The sequence below is a fragment of the Brassica napus genome, chromosome A7 (assembly GCF_020379485.1).
Source record: "Brassica napus cultivar Da-Ae chromosome A7, Da-Ae, whole genome shotgun sequence".
Lineage (NCBI taxonomy): Eukaryota > Viridiplantae > Streptophyta > Magnoliopsida > Brassicales > Brassicaceae > Brassica > Brassica napus.
In genome coordinates this window covers 11,823,454-11,831,285 of record NC_063440.1, presented here as the reverse complement: position 1 = coordinate 11,831,285, position 7,832 = coordinate 11,823,454, and the positions used below count along the sequence as shown (strand labels likewise).

Sequence of the window (7,832 nt, the reverse complement as noted above, 5' to 3'; positions counted from 1 at the left end):
GCACATGATTAAATTTCATATAAATCAATAGTGCCTACGCAAACCAGATATATTTGTCATACAATCATCAAAATTATATGATTCAAAACCGAAATTTCTCTAATTATTAAAAATAAATCAAAAATAAATCCGCGCTTCCCAAGCACGGGTCAAAATCTAATTTTTGGTTTATAATCTTTAGCGTTTCTGGATGTGAGTTGTCATATATACAGTCACATGGTTCAGACTTTATAGTATAATGATTGGCCCCATATGGTTTATAACTACTGTAATATTATTTTGTTGCTTATTTGGTGCACTTAGATTCATGAAACATGAATTGGTTCGTCTGATTACTTCAAGAAATGTAAAATTTGTAATTTGATTAACAAAATTAGGTAGACCACATTCAGTTGTAATGCTGCTGGTCAAGCCATGGCCAAAACCCAGATTGGTCATCGATACCACAGAACATGTTGCTGATACTGTTCTCTTCTTTCACCATTCTTTGTTCTGACGAGGAATCTTGAAAAAACTGCATCGTTGTAGTCGTCGGTAAAGACGGTGGATGGCCTCCAGCGAATTGGCTGTCAATTTCTGCCGGTCTGATGTCACCAGAGATGTTCTCACTTTTTTTACTATATGAACCCTCTGTTTCTTTGTTCAGATTGATTGGTTCTATCGGCTCTCTACTTTTCAATGCCTTTACCTGAGCCTCAAGCTTTTGATTTTGAGTTTGAAGAGTGCCGTTCTCATGTTTGAGACTCTTGACCTGACGCTTGAGCTCATCGTAGTCTCTCTCGAGCTGTTTGGTCTTGGAACGAGCCCTTCTATTTTGGAACCAAATAGTGATTTGTCTTGGTTGTAATCACAAGGCACGAGCCAGCCCTAGTTTTCTGTCTGCTCGAGTTTGTTACCAAGCTCGAAGTTCTTTTCTAGCGTCTTCAACTGCTCTGTTGTGACGGACCAAATGCATTCCAGGGCCAGATGTAATACTAAAGCCAAACCGAATGGTGCGGGAGGCCATAAGTTCAATTAGAGTCAGATGTATGTCTAATCTTTCACTTAGTATGATATTTTCTGTTTTGGGCTTTGCTCTCACCTATTCGTTCTTGGGTTGTTACTCCCAAAAGACCAGTGGAATTGAATATATATATTAGATTTTATTATGTCTAATAGTAATATCTAATGTGGGACTTGGATTGTCGTTTTATTTATTCTGACAATTTTCTCTTCAAACCAAAGATACCACGAAATCTTTGCTTTGATACCTATCTGTTGCAATGGACGAGTTGCACTCCAAGACCAAATGCTCTACTAGAGCCAGACCGGATGCACGTGTTGGAGGTCAGACGTTCAACTAGAGCCAGGTGTATATCACCAGAGTCCAATCCCTCACTTAGTATGATAGTGTTCGCTGTTTAGCCCTCGCGGATTTGTTCTTGGGTCGTTACTTCCAAAAAGTCTATGTGGGATTGGACTAGATATATATATTAAAAATACAATAGAACCTCTATTAATTAAAACTTGATAAACTAATAAATTTCTCCAGTCCCAAATTGGACCGATTTAAAATTTGACACAAATCAATAAAATAATAAGATAATAATTTTTTAGAGAATTCTATGTAAAGATATGGTCCCATTAAAATTATAAATGAATAATTTATATGTATACATATTTTTATAGGTAAGAACCTATCATTATATTGTTTGTTTTATATTCACAATAGAATTATATTTATATTTTCTTAACACTTAATATATTTTTGATGAGATTTAGTAATATTATATCTTAAATCACATTTTAATTCTATTCAATATATATTATATACACCAAATAATATAATAGAATTAAAATTTATGTCAAATTTCAAAAAATAATAATTAATATCTATATAGTAAAATCAAATATTTTTTTATCTTAGAATAAATATATCTTAAAATAAAAAATATAAATAAGGAAACTTTCGTAAATTAATATCTCTACTAGGTGTTTTGCCCGCACATGCGGGCATAGTGTTTTTATAGATATATTTATCTGTTTATAAATACTAAATCAAAACCAACATAATCAATTATTAATTTAATTTTTAAAAAGATAAATCAAACTTTAAACTTTATATTTTATAATAAAAAATATTATTTCAGATAAAAACATAACATATTTAAGAATTATCTTATGTTTTAAAAATATATTTTATTTTTGAGAATTTTATTAATACATATTCAATTATCAAATATAATATATAAATAAAATATTATTACTATATATTCATTAGTTTTTATCAAATATATATATATATATATATTCTTATTGTTGTGTTAAATTTTAAAAAAAATCACATATAATTTAGAAAATGTATTTATTTGTTTGATTAGCATTTAATTATAGATTGTTTTATATCTAACTATAAATTTTATAATAAAATATTATTTTAAGATAACAACAGAATATATCTAAGAATTATCTTATGTTTTTAAACATGTTTTTATTTTTGAAAATTTTATTATATTTATTTAAAGTCAATTATATAATATAATATAATATATAATTATAATAGTATTAATAGAAATTCATTTTTAATTATTTATATTTTAGATAATTCTTATTATAATTAATTTTAATCACTTATTTAATCAGATATATTTTAAATTTGTTTTTATTTTTGACTATTTATATAATTTATTCAATAAGAGTATAAACGATTTATTATTAATTTTAATTACTTTTTTTAATCAGATAGATTTGAAATTCGTTTTTATATTTTGACTAATTTATATAATTATTCATTAAGGGTATAAACGATATTAACCGCTCTAACTTTTAACGTGAAAGCTCCGTTGCAAAAATTTACTTCGCAAATAATAGTATAGATAATTTAATAAAATTTCAAAATCCAAATATTATTAATTTATAGAAGTTCTACTGTATATATTAAACTTTATTTTGTCAAATATCCAATGCTGGATTTATAATTGCTTTTTTATTTATTCTGCTCCATGTTCAATCTCCTCTTCTTCTCTCCTAGCTTAGATCCATCGTTGAGAACTCTTCGTCTCCGTTCATCTCTAAATTACAGAAGCCTTCTATGTTCCGTATTGGAGATCTCTTACCAAGAAACCCTAAAAAACAGAGCAGATTATGAGAAATTAAAAGAAATAACAAAAAATAAGAGGAATGGAATTTGTAAATAGTGTTGATGCGAGGTACAATGGAAGTCTTGAGAAGGAAGAACAGACAGGGGATAATCTTCTTCGTCTTGGTGATGGTTTTGGAGAGTGAAATTTGAAGGGAAGAAAGATAAGCTGTAATTACAAGACATGCTTCCTCTTTGATCGGTTCCGTCCTCTCCACCTTGTCTCAGTTCCGAGTAGATTAGAAAAGGAGAAAGAACAAAAAATAAAAATAAATAAAGGAGTGTATGGTGGTGAATGAATCGGTTATACTTAAAGCATGATTAATGGAGGTTCTTAGGATAAGGTTTTTTCTTAGCGGAATATAAGAACCCGTCTCTTAATTTTTAACTAAAAAAACTAAGAACCGGCTTTTAAATAAGATATTTAAAAACCGATTCTTACTTTTTTTAATTAAAAGTTAAGAGACGAATTCTTATGTTCTACTAAGAATTTCACCTTAAGAATCTCCCATTAATCATGCTCTTATAGACTATACACAACATATAGGCTAATTAGCCAGGACAGATATTTGGTTTTAAATTTTCTTATTATATAGTTTGAGTAATTAAATAGGAGACAAGACTCGAAGCGGACGAGAGAAGGAGGGCGATGCACTGATTCTGTTTGTTTTCCTAACTTTGTCATAATATATGTTCGGTAATTTTACTAGTTGTATCAGACGTCTAAGGTAAAGGTATATTCAATAGAAAACTTAAGGTGATCTTATTAAAATGGCTAGTTTGTAGTTATTCAAGTTTTTAAAGTTGTAGATATCAATGATATCGAACTTATCATTTTATGGAATATTTTAAATTATAAGTATAGTATTGTAAGGTTTTAATGATTTAGTGAGTTTATTGGTTAAAATAACCAAAATCAAAATTTATAGTTTTAGATACAATTTTAATATAGGTTAAATAAAATTATATTTTTTGTAATTTATTAAATTAAATCATTCATTATTAATATTCGCCGATCATAACAGAAAACTGGAATCATTATTTTCAAAACCTAAAATAAAATTTCAATTACAATAGAAATTATTTATTTTAAAATATATATTATGGTTGATGTATGAGTATTTTTTTATCTGTTTATTTATTTATTTTTTGTAAATAGATATTTATAAAAATAGCTCTCTCTCTCTCTCTCTCTCTCTCTCTCTCTCTCTCTCTCTCTCTCTCTCTCTCTCTCTCTCTCTCTCTCTCTCTCTCTCTCTCTCTCTCTCTCTCTCTCTCTCTCTCTCTCTCTCTCTCTCTCTCTCTCTCTCTCTCTCTCTAACTCAAAATAAAACAATTTTTGAGAATTACATAAAATGAATCTGGAAACCGGCATTTGAGTATTTTGGATTGCGAATTTGGTACTAAAATATTTTAGATTATCTGCATGGTTAGACAAGTGCTTTGGGTTCAACCGGTAGAAATATTCTATTAGTTATAAAAATTCTGGCTCGACCTTCATGCTATTAGTTATATTCCTATGGTATTTATTCATAGTTAATTTCAGTTTTATACCTCTCTTTATATAATCTCATTTATTTTTTATAAAATTATGTGTTTTGTATTTATATTTAATTTCCAAATGGTTGGTGGAATCCAGTTTACTATAGGGCTGGTAGTGGTAGTAGTGGTGAGATAACTTCCTTAGCACACATAAGGCTTCTCCAAGCACACAGAATCTCAAACGAAAGTGACTCATCCATAATCGTTAGCTTCTATGACTTTATGAACTATAAAAAATGTAAAATCAAAATCTTGGGTTTTTTTAGCTCAATGTGGAGAGAAAGTGAAATATATGTTGTGTTTAGTTCATAATAATAGAAAATGAAGAAGGGTAACTCGATTTTGGGAGCATTAAGAGCTTCAAATTGGTTGTTCATTGTGGTTAGGGTATTGATGACAATGGCAATCTTGTAATTATTTGAAGATGATGATGGTGAGAGAGTAAAAATGTCATTTTCGAAAAGAAAAAAATTGATGGCATTTTCGTAAATTATATGAACTTGTGTGATGAATAGGGCAAAACCAATTTCCAAAAAAAATGAGGTTAGTTTTATGTTTGACTTTAAATTTTAGGTCAATTCTACAAAAAGCCCTATCCTAAAACTACAAATTTCTATGAGATATTTAATAATGTCCAATAGACAAAACTTTTAACTCTGTCAATCACTATATACACATACTAAAATGTGATTCTCAGTAATTTATGATATCATCAGAGTTCTTCCTTTAATACTTACTTGCCTTTTGTAAAAGGAACATGACCTCTTCTCTACGGTTGGCAAAGGCTTCACTTTTTAACGGTCTACAAAAAAAGTCTAGCTGTGTCACGGAGAAAAAAAACAAAAGAAAACAACAAAGAAGTCTAAGGCTATAATTTTCACTTAATTCGGTCACGGCTCAGTGTCGATAATTTTAGGGAATATCGCTAAGAGCACCCGCAACGGGAATCCTTACAGAAAAATTCTTAAGAAAAAAAAAATTAAATAATCAGTGGATTCCACTAAAAGATAAGGATTTAATCTTTAAAATCTCTAAATAAGGACTCTTTCTTAGTGAATCCTTGCACTATTTGCGGGTCCTCACGACATGTGGCGACCCGTGATTGGTTGATATTATTATTTTTTTTTTAATTTAAAAAAGAAAAAAAAAATACTTAAAAAATTAAAATACACTTTTTCTAAGGACTCCATTGGGTAACACCATTACGGGTGCTCTAAGGTTAGTGACTGTTCCAGTCTTTGTTAAAAAAAAAAAGTATTCCAGTCTCTTTTCTGCACTTTGAATTTTAGATGGGTTACTTGTAGAATTCATGAAATCTATCAGATCTATCGTAAAATACAATTTATGTAAATGTCTTAAAATATTTTAAACAATGAAAATGTAAGAGCTGTTCATTAAAAACTTCTATAAAGTCGTCAACGTGTATCAATCACGTTAACACATTTTTCAAGTCAGCTTCAATTTTCTCATCGTGTTCTTTAGTTCCTTTTAAGAAAAAAATATGCACACCACGGCTGACTAGCACGTAGTCTTTTGATACATGATTATCGTTTTACTTTCAATGTACATGGACCAGGTGAGTAAGTAAGGATGCAGCTCCGTGGACAGCTCGTCGGGCCTGGCGTAATAGTTTCTGCCTCACATATCAAAATATACTTACAATCTTCTTGCATTCCATTCATTTCTCGTATATGCACCACCGTATATATGAGAAGCTGCTTTCCGAATATTATATTGTATATATGAGAATCTGCTTTCCGAATTTTCGCGAGATATGAAATTCTTTTGATACCTGTCCATTCATTTTTATATTGTATATATGAGAAGCTGCTTTCCGAATTTTCGCGAGATATGAAATTCATTTGACACATTTTAAAACAATCGTCTTTACATGTTAAAATAAGTTATATATTAAATACATCACGCTAGAAAGGAGTCAGTGTGTGTTATAATACAAGGAACTGAGAATTCTAATTTTACAACAAATTTAATATTAGTTTTCAAATTTGTCTTTAAAGAATAATGTTTTCATTAATAAATTTATGAAAAAGTACTAAACTAATTCTACTAAATATTTAGAAATATTTTAAAATTATTTATAGAAATTTATAATCCAGTTTCACCCTCTAAATCTTAAATCTTTAAATATAATTGCGAAATTCTAAATTTAAATGTTATAAAAAATTTATTAAGTGTATTTTTGAAAAATGGTATCAACTTATGGTATTTCAATTTTCAAATAATTTCTCATCACACATTGATGATCACATGCAAGAGGATTTAAATAAAGTGGCACGACCATACCATACACCATAGATAATATTTATATTCATACAGTCTAAACTATACGATTTCGATAACATCGAGATTTTCGTCTGTTTATGTCATATATTAAACCATTTAAATTCAACTAGAGTTTATTCCGCACATCGTGCGGATATATTTTCATTTTATAAATATTTAATTTTAATATTATTATATAAATTTAAATATACAATTTATATCTTAGTGTAATATATTTTATAACTCTTTAATTTTATTTTTAGGTTTCTTATTACTTTATTAATATAGGGGTTTGTTTTATACATTTTACCTTTTTTATTACGTTTTCGAGTTTTCATAATTTGAAATAATCAAAAAAAAAATTCTTCAACATATGATTTTTGAAAATATATAGCTGCAAAAATAAAATTTAACATATGTTAATAACTTCATTTGTATAAAAAAATTTGAACCCGTTTTAGTGGTAGATGATAATTTATTTAAATGAAAATATTATATTATTTAATTACGAAATTACTTAATGTAATATTTAATAAAAATTATTTAAGAATTTAGTAGGATTTTGTTAGATTTTTCTCAACAGATTTTGTTACGACTGAAAATAAAATTCAAATCTATAGTTAAAATTAATTTATTATTAATATTTTTATTAATTATTATGTCATATTATGTGATTAATGAAATGGACTTAATAGACTTCTAAATAGTAGATAAAAATGGTACTTCTCTTTTAACAGAGAAGATCACAACTTCTCCACGTCTTTATATTGTATGCATATGCATACTTCCAGGCAGAACTATATTTATGCAAGGAAATTCAGATACACACATGCATGTATAAAAGTATCTAAAACGAAAGTTTACAAAGTTGATTATTTGTACAAAAAAA

General features: G+C 28.1%; 1 pseudogene; it reads right to left on the bottom strand.

The window, feature by feature from the left end:
• Window positions 1–388: 388 nt before the first annotated feature.
• LOC106433375 lies at window positions 389–4,229 on the bottom strand (annotated as a pseudogene).
• Between the last annotated feature and the right edge of the window lie 3,603 nt (window positions 4,230–7,832).